Source organism: Chiloscyllium plagiosum, chromosome 8, assembly GCF_004010195.1.
Source record: "Chiloscyllium plagiosum isolate BGI_BamShark_2017 chromosome 8, ASM401019v2, whole genome shotgun sequence".
NCBI lineage: Eukaryota > Metazoa > Chordata > Chondrichthyes > Orectolobiformes > Hemiscylliidae > Chiloscyllium > Chiloscyllium plagiosum.
Window position 1 is genome coordinate 4,811,677 of NC_057717.1, and position 12,247 is coordinate 4,823,923.

A 12,247-nucleotide genomic window follows, 5' to 3' on the forward strand; every position below is an offset into this window, starting at 1 on the left:
GTATCCTTACCTGACTAATGATATAATGACATTGGAAGCAGATCAGATATGTTACGCTTCACATATTCCAACGATGAAGGGCTTATATTATGAAGGCTTTAACAAGTTAGTCTTGGAAAGAGAGCTGATCTTATTGATACATGCAAAACCTTGCGGAGACCGGATCAGGTAGATGCCCACTGGATGTTTGTATAGTTCAAACTTCTTGTCATTGTCATAGAATCTCTACAACATGGATGCAGGACAGTCTGCCCATCAAATCCACATCAACTAACCAAACAGCATCGCACACAAACCTGCCCCAATGTAACCCGATATTTCTCATGACTAACCCACCTAACCGACACATCCCTGGGCATTATGGGCATTCTAACATGGCCAATCCACTCTAAGCTGCATATCTTTGGTCTGTGGGAGGAAACTGGGGCACTGGGAGGAAAACCCCACAAACAGGTGGAGAATGTTCAAACTCCACAGAGAGGTTCGCTCGAGGTTGCAATTGAACCCTTCCATTCCTGATGAAGAGCTTTTGTCCGAAATGACGATTTTCCTGCACCTCGGATGTTGCCTGACCAGTTGTACTTTTCCAGCACCACTCTAACCTAGACGTTGGAATTGAAACCAGCCAAGCTAACCACAGATCCAACATGCTCCTCTGTTAGATATATATGTTACTTGTATCTGACTAAAGAAATCTGCCTATCTACTTCCTATCACTGAAACTGACCCAGCCTGAGACCTTTATCTTCAGCCAATTACCAACCTGGTTACATTTAAAATCTGTTGTGAGCAGTGGAGGAGTGGGACTAGAAAAGGTAATAGTGACACCCTCCAACCTCAGTCGGAACTGGAGTGAAGAGAAACTCACAAATTGGGGATTCATTCAAGTAGGAATTCTCGTTCCCAGACGTTTGGCTTGGCCGAATCTTTATATTGTATGAAGGCTGGCTTCGTCTGATTTTCCACTTGAATCAGGGACAATGGTGCATGTTGAGAAAAGTGCAGCTGGGACCACAATGAGATTTACTGGTGGAGTAGTGTCAAAGTGCCAAATGCACCCCTCGTGTCCCTCAGCCCTGTGTTCTGATGTTCCATTCAGCCCTTCGGACCTGCGACACAGGAGCAGATCGAGGCCACTCCGATGGTTAGGTGTAATTTCGGAAATGTTCTTGGAAAATCCAAACTGGGTCAGGAAGTGACGCTCAGGCCCCCAATCCCTCTTTCCAGGCTTCCCCTCTCTGTAATTTCTGCTCGAGATGTGGGTCATGTTACAGACCCAGATTCGCTGTGAATACAGCCAACTACCCCACCCAGTGTTTACTCAAACAAATCCTCTGTTCTCTCTGAATGCAACATTTTGCAGCACGACTTCTAGGAAAATAGCCACTGTCCAACAGCATAACTTTAGAACGCAAGAAATGGAAACATGCGTAGGCCACTCGGCCCCTCAAGCCTGCACTGTCAGTCAATAAGAACATGGCTGACCAACTCCAAGGCTCAACTCCATTTTCCTGGTAACCCCTTGTATCCCTCAACTCGCTGATGTGTCAAAAACCAATCCACCCCGTCTGTAAATACATTCAGTGAACAAGCCCCTACAACTCACTGGGTTAGGGAATTCCGGATATTCACTAACTTCTAAGAGGAGACATTTCTTTACATCTCAGTTTGAAATCGGTATCCCTAATGCTGTATCTTTGTCCCCGAGTTCAAGACTCTGCCCAGGAATGGAATCACATTCTCAACATTTACCTTGTCAAGCCGCCTCTGTAACTTGTTCGTTGCAGTTATATCACCCTCATTAATTCCAATCACAATGAATAAACGCCTCACCATTTTAGATATACTCAATAATTGAACTCTTTTGTCCCAGGAACCCGCCTAATGAACTAAACTAGTTACTTTCTGCGTCACCATGCTGACTTTATGGTTCTTTCACAGTAAAACGCCCATCCCTTTGTACTGGTCTTTAGTTTGGGAGTCCTCCTCATTCAGTAAAAACCTACGTTTAGGTTCTCAGTGTCATCCTCAAACTCGGATGTATGTTGCACTCAGCTCCCGTCATCAGGCTATCAGTGTAGATTGTAAATAACTGAAGCTATCGGACTGATACTTGTGGTACTCCAGTAGATATGTCTTTGTCAGAAAGATTGATTAATCATGACTCTCCGATTTCTATGTGTTAACCAACCATCATCCAATGCTAATACATTATCCAGCATGCTATGAGCTTCTGTCTTGTATAAGAACCTTAACTTTGTGATACTATGTGGAAAATCTCTGGAAAGCCTCGTGTCTACAAGTGTCCCTTCATCACGTCGACTTGGTACATGCTCAGGGATCTCCAGAAAAAAAAACTTTGCTTGATTTTACAGAAAAAAATATAGATGCCCTTTCACAAAACCATGCTGACTCTGCGTGAAGGTTTTCTAAATGCCTTGCAATTCCTTCCTTAATAACAGGCTCTCGCAGATTCCCGGCAATAATGGGTACGCTGAATGGTTCCTGCTTTCTGACTCGTTCCTTTCTTGAAGACAGGCGCCACATTGAAGGTTCTTCAGTTTCACTGGAATACCCCTGCAATTCAGAGAGTTATGGAATATTTCACACAGTGTCACCAATCACTCTGTAACCACTTCTATTAAAGCCAGCTATGAATTACTGCTGACCTGCCTACCGTTAGTCTTATCTGTTTGTTAAAAAAAAAACCCTTGTTCCTATTGGTTAGGGACAGTTACCCCTCCTATTACCATTTTGTTGATATCGTTGAAATGCTTACAGTGCCTTCCCCTGTCAGGAAGGAATGCAAAATACTGGTGTAAATTAGCTATCTGTAGTTCCCAGTGGCCAGTTCCACAGTCACACCCTCTAAATGTACTCAATATACTTTCCCGACTTTATTTCTCCCAAAGGTCACACACTCACCTTGAACATGTTTTCATGTACACGGAAAAGCTCGAGGTGCTTGCTTTTATAGTTCTTGCCAATTTACTTACATCATGTCTTTTCTTCCTTTTCTCTCACTTTCCCGACTCATGCAGTCATATCACGCACAAACAGACTCTTTGGTCCAACTTGTCCATGCTGATCAGGTTTTCCAAAACAAATTAGTCCCATCTGCTTGCACGTGACCCATATGCCTCTAAACATTTCCTATTCATATGTTTGTCCAAATGTCTTTGAAATGTTTTAGCTGTACTTGCATCTACCACTCTTCCTCTGGAAGCGCATTCCAGACACACACCATTCTCTGCGTGAAAAACGTTGCCCCTTTGTCACTTTTAAATCTTCCACCTTTCACCTTTAACCTATGTCCTCTATGTTGAACTCCCCTGCCCTGTGAAAAAGACCTTGACTATTCACCCTATCCAAACCACTGATGGTATTATATACTTCTAGAATGTCAGCCCTCAACCTCCTACACTCCATCTGATACTAACTTCAAGAGCAATCATTTAAAGATAAGCACTGCAAAGTTGAAACAATACCAATATGACCGGTAAATAAACATTATATGGTGATTTGTGTTTCTCTGTTACAATACTAAGGCAAGGAGAAAGTCAGGACTGCAGATGCTGGAATTCCTGAAGAAGGGCTTATGCCAGAAACGTCGATTCTCCTGCTCCTTGGATGCTGCCTGACCTGCTGCGCTTTTCCAGCAACACATTTTTCAGCACAATACTAAGGCAGCATGAAACGCTTACTCGTGCCAAGAAGTCAAACACCTGAATTCCTTTGTCGAAAGGGGATGATGATATCTACAGTGAAAACGTTTCTCTGGCTAGATCTTTGTGAGAAACGGAATTATTATACCAGACGGTCAGCATGCAGTTGCCTTTAGCAGAGTGAGATGAAGGCTGAGTATACTTTTGGAAATTTGAATTAACTGTGAATTCAGTGCAAAGGGAAAGAGGTGTTTTCAATTAGGTTTATGCCAAGAAGAAAATTTTCCGGAATGAGATGTGACTGGGAGGTTTAAAACAGCAAGAATGGCGAGGCCGAGCCACACTGAGACCAGAGGCAAAGTCGCAGCACAAAACGCAGCTTAATGCGAGTGCAGGGAAGGTAGCCTGGATCGAAGAGTTTCAGGTGAATAGGGAAGGGTCCATAATGTGAGAGAATGTGCTCTTTAATTTGAGAGAGGTTTGGGGTGGGGGTGGAATTCTGGAAGCACAGCTGAAATGCATTCCCAGCATCTGCTTCTGGTCCTTAAAATAAACATCCTAAACCTGGCCCTACACTAACACTCATCAAATTGTGATTGACTAGTATCCTTGACAGCTTTTGTCAACCATGGGTGGTTCATCTTCTTATCGAGTCCTTCTTTTTGAACAAAAACAATAATTTATGAGTATTATGGGATATCTGGTTGAATGTGTGCCCATGTATACCCACCGACCTTCCTCTGGGTCTACTTCCACATCCCGCTTCAGAGCAGGTGTGAGACAGAAATCCTCAACTTAGATGTCTGGTTATTTTCAATCATTCAGGGGGAACTTCTGCATGTGGCTGAACACATGATCAGCGGTGGCTGACTCCATTCTCTTAGTTTCTCCGTCTCTGTTTTTTTTCTGGTTGATGATGCCACATTCCAATTAACTGCCTGTGACGTGACCTCCTTTTCCTTCAAACCAGAAACCCCCAAACTCCGGTGCACATGGCGTTCAGCTGTCACTTTCCCATCTCCCTCACTTCTGCCCTCACTCCATTCCATGCTTCCCAGAAAAATGCTCCCCTTATCTTCACTTCCTACTGCACAAGATTCCATATTCAAAGAATCATCCTCTGACACTTCGACCAACTCCAGCAGGACACCACCATCAAACACATCGTCCTCTCCTGTCCACTGTCAGCATTTCACAGGGACTGTTCCCTTTGTGACACCCTCCTTCACCCCGAACACTTCCGCACTCCCTCCACGGCACCTTTCTATGCAATTGCAGAAGATGCAACACATGCTCATTCACCTCTTACCTCCTCACTGTCCAAGGCCCCAATCACACTTCTCAGGTGAAGCAGCATTTCATTTGTAATCTTTCAATCCAGTCTCCTGTCATTGCTGCTCACAATACATTCTCCTTTACACTGGGGAGACCAAATAGAGACTGCATTGAGGAACACTCTCCCTATCTGTAGGAAAAACCATGACACTCTCATTGCTTCCCATTTCAATAATCTACCTTTCTCTCATTCTAACGTATCGGTCCTGGGCTGCTGCAATGCTCCAATGAAGCACAACCCCAGCTCGAGTAACACCTCACTTTACACTTTGGTATGTTTTCACCTATAGGAGTTAATATTCAATTCCATAACTTCACAGCCTGACCCCATTATAGCTGTTCTCCATTCTTCATGCATTCTGCTTCCTGGTTTCCCTATCTTCCTGGTCTCCCAATGATCTTGTCTGTGTCTTGTTTTTCTTACGTACAATACAATCAACCCATTTCTCCCATTCACACTTTACTTTACACCAATTTTTCGTCGGTTTCTCTTTCGCCACAATCGAAAGCCCCTCCTCTGTGGCATTGCACCTCCACATGCTCTATTTCCCATCATCCTTTGTCAACCTTTGTTCTGAAAGGTGGTCATGCTGGACCTGAAACATTATCTCTGTTTCTCTGTCTCCACAGATGCAGCCAGACCTGCTGAGTTTCTCCAGCAATTATTGATTTTGAAAACGTTTCAAAAACGTGTGTCAAAGCTGCTCAATCGCCCTATCCAACATGTAGCGCCATAAACCAGGAAGTGAACAATAATGCAAGATGCACAAATTCAGTGCTATGCTGAGGAAGGCACCAAGGAGAGGGCCAAACGGCCTGTACTGCGCTGTATTCTTCTATGTTCTATGTTCTATGTTCTATGAGCCTGACCAAAAGCGCACTTAAGAAGAATTGATTGTGATCAGTCCACTATCTGAAGTCATTCACAGCACAAGCGAAGATGTTTATTATCAGAGGGCATCAATCATCTCATCCATGGGACACCACTGCAGGAGATCCTCAGTGTAGCTCCTTTAGACCAGGCACGCCATTTTGTCATCAAACAATCCCTACTGTGTGGAAGGAGGCCATTCAGCGAATTGAGTCCAAACTGAGCAGAAGTGGGGATATCGCTGACGTTTGCATAATGTTCAGAACAAATTGTCCCCCTTCAGCTCCTGAAACAATCTGTGTTCATATGAAATAAAACCTGGACAACATTCAATATCGTGCTGTTAAAGTCTGGGTAACATTCATATAACAGCACTGTAAAAGGGGGAGCTCATTCAGCACCTCAATCTGGGTTCACAGAAATATGGAGGAGTCTTTCAGCCCATCAAAACTACTCGGCAAGACGTATGATAGCTCATTCAGTCCCTCCTGCCGTTACACAGGAAGAGAAGGAGTCTGCTCACTCCCACATGTCACTTACGAGGGATCAGAAAGAGACCATTTCACATTTGGAGTCAATTACAAAGGAACAAAGGAACAGGAAGAGGTCATTCAGCTTCTCAAGCCACCAACGCACGAACAAGAAGATCTGAGAGATGTTCCAACATCACAAACAAATAGTGCAGGAACGGCACAGATAGACTGCTCCAAATTGAACTACGTGGCTTAATTACTCATAGTACTTAAATGTTACTTTAACATGGTTTTCTGACAGTAGGAATGAAGCCGACATTTTCAGCCATTCTCCAAGCTGTCTTCCACCTCCAAGAAAGCAGACCCATGGTGTCCATGGAGGTCAGAAGCTGCTGGGGAATGGCTAACTGTTTTAGGATGAAGCCATTTTAGGTGCTGACAGGAATGTGTACAAATGACAATCAATGCAGCGTCACGCAGTAACTGTGCATTAAAGTGTTCAGAGTTCATTCAGAGCCTGCACCTCTCTGTCAATCGACATGGGGGCCCTGCAGATGCATGTAAACACTCGGGAATCAAACATCCAATGAAAAGTATGGAATTTTCAAACTATTCAGCTGCTTGAGACATAATGAGTGTCCGTCCATCACCATCACGTTTCAACTTCTTATTCTCTCACAGCGCTACAGATTAACACACAGTTACTGCACTCTCTCCTAATGGTACTATCATGCCAGGGTTTCGTCTGGTGAAAGTCCTTTGCATTGTCTCCGTGGCAAAGAGATCATTATTTATAAAGCAGAACAAAAACGTACACAATGCAAATACTCCCTCGAAAAAACACTACCATTGGGAAAGATATACTAACTCTGGTACTTCAATCATTTTGAATGAAGAGCCACGTAACATCTACTTCCTACCCCGTAAGAATTCTTTTTGTGCCTTATGACCAAGGGCATCCAGGCCCTTTTCAACAGCAGCACTACCTAATCTCTCACCATTTAGTAAATATAAATGTGAGTAATGATACTTGTTGTTCCCATCGAAAAGTTTTTATACCATGTGAGCAGCTATTGTCCAAACAGTGCTCCATCTGATACCCAACAAGACTTCAGTCCAGAGAAAAACACTACTCTTCTCGTATCTCCATTACCCAAGTTTTAATCCATATGGCATATATTCCACCCTTACCTACCCATCGACTCTAACATTCCCCAGTCACCTGTATTCATCCATGTCAAACGTCTGCTGAAAATTCGAATACTCCACTCTCATTAGTTCTCAATTGTTGATGTCACAATGGACAATCTCCACAAACCCCAGCAGGTCTATCAAAGATCATTTCCCTTATCCTGAATCTAGGCCGACCCTACCAAATCATATAATTATTCTCCAAGTGTTAAGTAGTCACATTCTTATAACAGGCTACAATTATTTTTTTTTCCTCACAGCTGACATCAAGCTATCCAGTATCTAGTTTTCTGGGTTTTTTTTTCTCTCCGATCTGTTTTAAAAATTTAGTTTCACTATAGCTGCTTTACAGTCTGCAGGATCATTTCCAGAATCCAAGCAGCTTTGAAAAATAATCAATAATTCTTTTACTAGCTCTATTGCTATCTCCCCAATACTCTTGGAAGTAGCTCATCAGATGCATCACCTTACAAATCTTCATTTCAATGACACTTTAAAAGACATAGTTTTTATTAATTCTCATTTCCTGTAGTTCACCTGTTATACGAGCCACTCTGTTTCCTACTTTGTTTCTGTACCTTCCTCTTTGGAGACAGAACCAACATATTCCTCTCAGTGGGGCAGATGGATTCTATCAGCGTGTGATACATCAGAGAACTGCACTCCGGAGATAATGGATATGTCGCACACTCCTGCCTGGAAAGTTCCATAATCAATCCAGTTCACTTCATGGTGAGTGTCAATACAGTCCTGTCCCTGATGTGAGGCTACAGGTTATACTGAAGGAGGGGACACAGTGACCACCTCATATTTTAAATAAACTGGTTTCACGCTTTACACTTGGAATGAGTCCAGCTTAGACAAATGTTCCTGGAAGTCCCAGGGAGGAGAGTGCAGTGCCCTCCTCCTCCCTACTTACAGAGCTTCCTTTCTGTGTTTTCTCAGCTCCATTTGTTTGCCATGGACCCAGACACTCTGTAAATGTAGTGTCCAGAGTGCGGTCACCAGACCCTCGGGTCTCCCTGAATGAACCCAGCAGCTGACAAAACAAACCCGGGAACACCATCCACAGAAACTCCGCTGACTTTACAATGACAGGAGCAAGTCAAATCCCCACACCCATGATGCACCCATTCAGTGTTGAAAATGCCCCTCTCTCCTCAGTTTCTCTTCCTGTCTGAGAAAGTGGTTGCATCTCTGCACAGTCCCACAATAACAGTTCTTTTGTCTAAAGCAGTGGACAATGGAACATTACGTTTCTCTGTATTTCAGCAACTATGAGGGCAGCACCAGTATTCCCGATGGAGTTGATCATCACAGTCAGAGAAGGGAATCAGTGGGAACATGACTCACTTAAAACAGGGAGATACTTAAATGGACGTGATGTTCAGGAATATGGGAAAAGGGACATGTGAGAATAACTTGACATTTTATTTTCCTTTCAGTTTATCATTAGCAATGCCTTTGCTCGCTTTTATTTCCTCTCTCTTTCTGGCCATTTCTCCATCCATTCAATTCAAACCTTGCTCCTACCTCTCCCTCCAACTCAACCATCCAGGATAAATAATATTAATTCCCGGTTGCTTTCCGTTGTAAAGCAGGGTCACTGGATTCGAAACGTTATCTGTGTTTCTCCTCAAAGAGCCTGCCATATCTGTTGAAATTCTCCATTATTTGCAGACGCCACAGAAATTTATTTCAAATCTCCAGCATCCACAGTTCCTTGGTTTATTTCACTTTTAATGCTGCTGTTTCCCAGAATGTCAGCATTAATGGGAAGAGCAGCATTTGTTGCCCATCACTAATTTCCCTTGACTGTGAGGTAATTTGTCAAGACAATATGGACCCAACCATTTTGTTGTGGATCTGAAGTCACACTTCGTCCAGACTGGGAAATAATGTCAATTTTCTTTACCAAAGACTATCAGTGAAACATAAAAATAAATCCAGATAATTTCTGTTTTCCATGAATGAAATTAGGTTTCATTCCAAATTTTGCCTTTCGAATTTAAGCTCTGTTATCGGCTGTGTTAGGATTTTAAAAACTGTCTTTGGAGTCATAGCCTGTGCCTCTGAATTACCTATCCAGTTACGTTATCACTCTGATATACAGTCCTTATTCCATAGTCCATATTCCCTATACCCTGCCAGAGAGAGATGGTGGGGGAATCAGTTTACAGACCAACAAACAAAAAGGATTTTAGGAAAAAAGAGAAAGGGAGATTGAGAAAAAAAATCATGAAAGATCACTGGTTTCAGAATGCTGAAATGAAGATAATTTGACAGTATCCTGCAACATGAGCCAGTATTCCCAGGAATGATGGATGAAGGGGATGCTGGCGTATTTTAAAATGATGGAAAGTATTGGCTGAGCATTTGTTCTGCAGCTTTGGAACTGGGAGTGGGGTCAGCAGAGTCTTCGAATAATTCGGCTGAATCTAACAATAATTTGTCTCAGTGACATTGTCATTGAATGTGACAGAGGGATTGACTGGCCGAGGCTGAGCTAGCTTCCTGGTGCTATCTTAACGAACTCACCACATCATGTAGTCACCCCACCCCATGGTAACCCCTTCATTCAATGCCAGCCCGATTCTCCCACCCATCATGGCTGGAGGTACTCACCATCGCATTGATGCCCCCGATACTCCATGACCCCTGGCACTCGTGCCATCTTTAAAAGCCAAAGGCCAATGGACACACAGTTGAGCTTTATCAGTTCGGAGCTACCCCGAGCAGGGCAGAAAATGGGCAATTGCACCATGACTCTTCAACAGGAAAACGGAGCGCCTGGTGGATGGACAAGTACAGAGAAGGACCATTCTCTTCCCAGAGGAGGCTGCACCACCAGACCCACTGAGCATGGTCTGAGCTCACCACCCAGCTCAGTGCAGTATCTGAGGTCTGAGGAAATGTCCAGCAATACAGGTCAAGCATCAATAACCTTCCCCGTTCTGTCAGGATAAGGATCACTGTATTATTTCTGCTCCCTCACATTCATGGTATATCTGTTATGGCACCTACACCTGAACAAGGCTCACGATCCACCTCTCTCACTACTGCAGGCAGCACCTTCACCCGCCCCCCCCCCCCCCCCCCACTCTCTCTCTCCCTCTCTCTTTGTGTTGCCTTTGCAATACTGCCACATGTTGACAGAGTGCCAAATATGGAATACTCCAGATCACGTTCCAAATAATTCCCATTTTCAGGAAAATGTCGATGCCCCAGTAGGTAACATAGAATTCGAAGGAGTAGAGTTGTACACTTCTCAAATCACATACAGTTGAAATCCATCATGAGGCCATTCAGCCCTTCAAACGTGGGCTTATGGTTTTCTCAGTTCCATGTTAGAGGAACTTTCAGTCAATCAACCCCCTGGATTCTTGTCACTGAGCAGACGACAGGAATTCGGTTTTCTTCAAGTGCCTGTTCGAGGGCATTTCCCATGTGGACGGACATCCCTAACAATATATTGCATCAGCTTTATACTTCTACGTAATGATCAGTACCTTTTACACAGAACATTCAATATATATAATTATTTTATGGTTATTGATATCCAGTAACATTTAGTAATTCTAGTTATTTCACTTGTCTCACCTTATTGTATCCAGGCAAAGACAGCTCCCAAACACTTGTCTCGTTATAAAATACAATATCTGCCAGAGAACCTTTTTATACTCTGCATTAACTTAACCTTTAACTGAATTGCACCTTTTTCCCTTGTTATGAAAGTTTCTCTTGCTTTTTTTCTGTGACTGTTTCTGTCTGTAACAGTTACACAATCTCCCACTCAGTTGGCTGAACAGCTGGTTTTTGATGCAGAGGGAGGCCAACAGCGCAGGTTCAATTCCCCCACACTGACAGAGGTTAAAATGAAGGGGACGTTCCCTCACCCCATCATCCGAGGTGTGTGACCCTCAGGGTAAACCACCACAGGTGGTCTCCCAGTAATGACAGAGCAACCCCCTCTATTCTATCATTGTCAGCATTTTAAATTTTTACCTTTGTTATAATTATATTTTGCATTATATACCTGGATGTTCTGGAGTAGTGTGGTTTTGTACCACTGTCAGCGTTTTCCCGACATTGCACATTCCTGCCCATTCCCCGATAATCCTTGACTCCGTTGTTATTTATGAATCTTCTGCTTGTGCCTCAGAAATATTCAATATCTCTGCCTCCAATGCTCTGCGCGGAAGAGAGTTACAAAGACTCACAACACTGAGAAAACAAACATAAAAATCATCTGTGTGGGAGATTTGTTTTTGTCTCCTTACCTGAGAAACAATATAATTACGTTAGAAGCAGTTCAGAGATGTTTCACTTCAAGTATTCCATGGATGAAGGGCTTATATTATGGAGGCTTGAACAGGTTACTCTTGGAATGAGAGGCGATCAGATTAAAACATGCAAGACCTTGAGGAGAGTGGATCAGGTAGATACCCACTGGGTGTTTGTATAGTCCAAACTTGTTATCACTGTCATAGAACCTATACAGTGTGGAAGCAGGACAGTCTGCCCATCGGGTCCACACCAACTCACCAATCTGCATCGAACCCAGACCTGGCCCCCATGTAACCTTGCATTTCCCATGACTAACCTACCTAACCTATATATTACTGGGTAATATGGGCAATCTAGCATGGTCAATCCACTCTAATCTGCACATTTTTGGACTGTGGGAGGGAACTGGGGCACTGGGAGGAAAC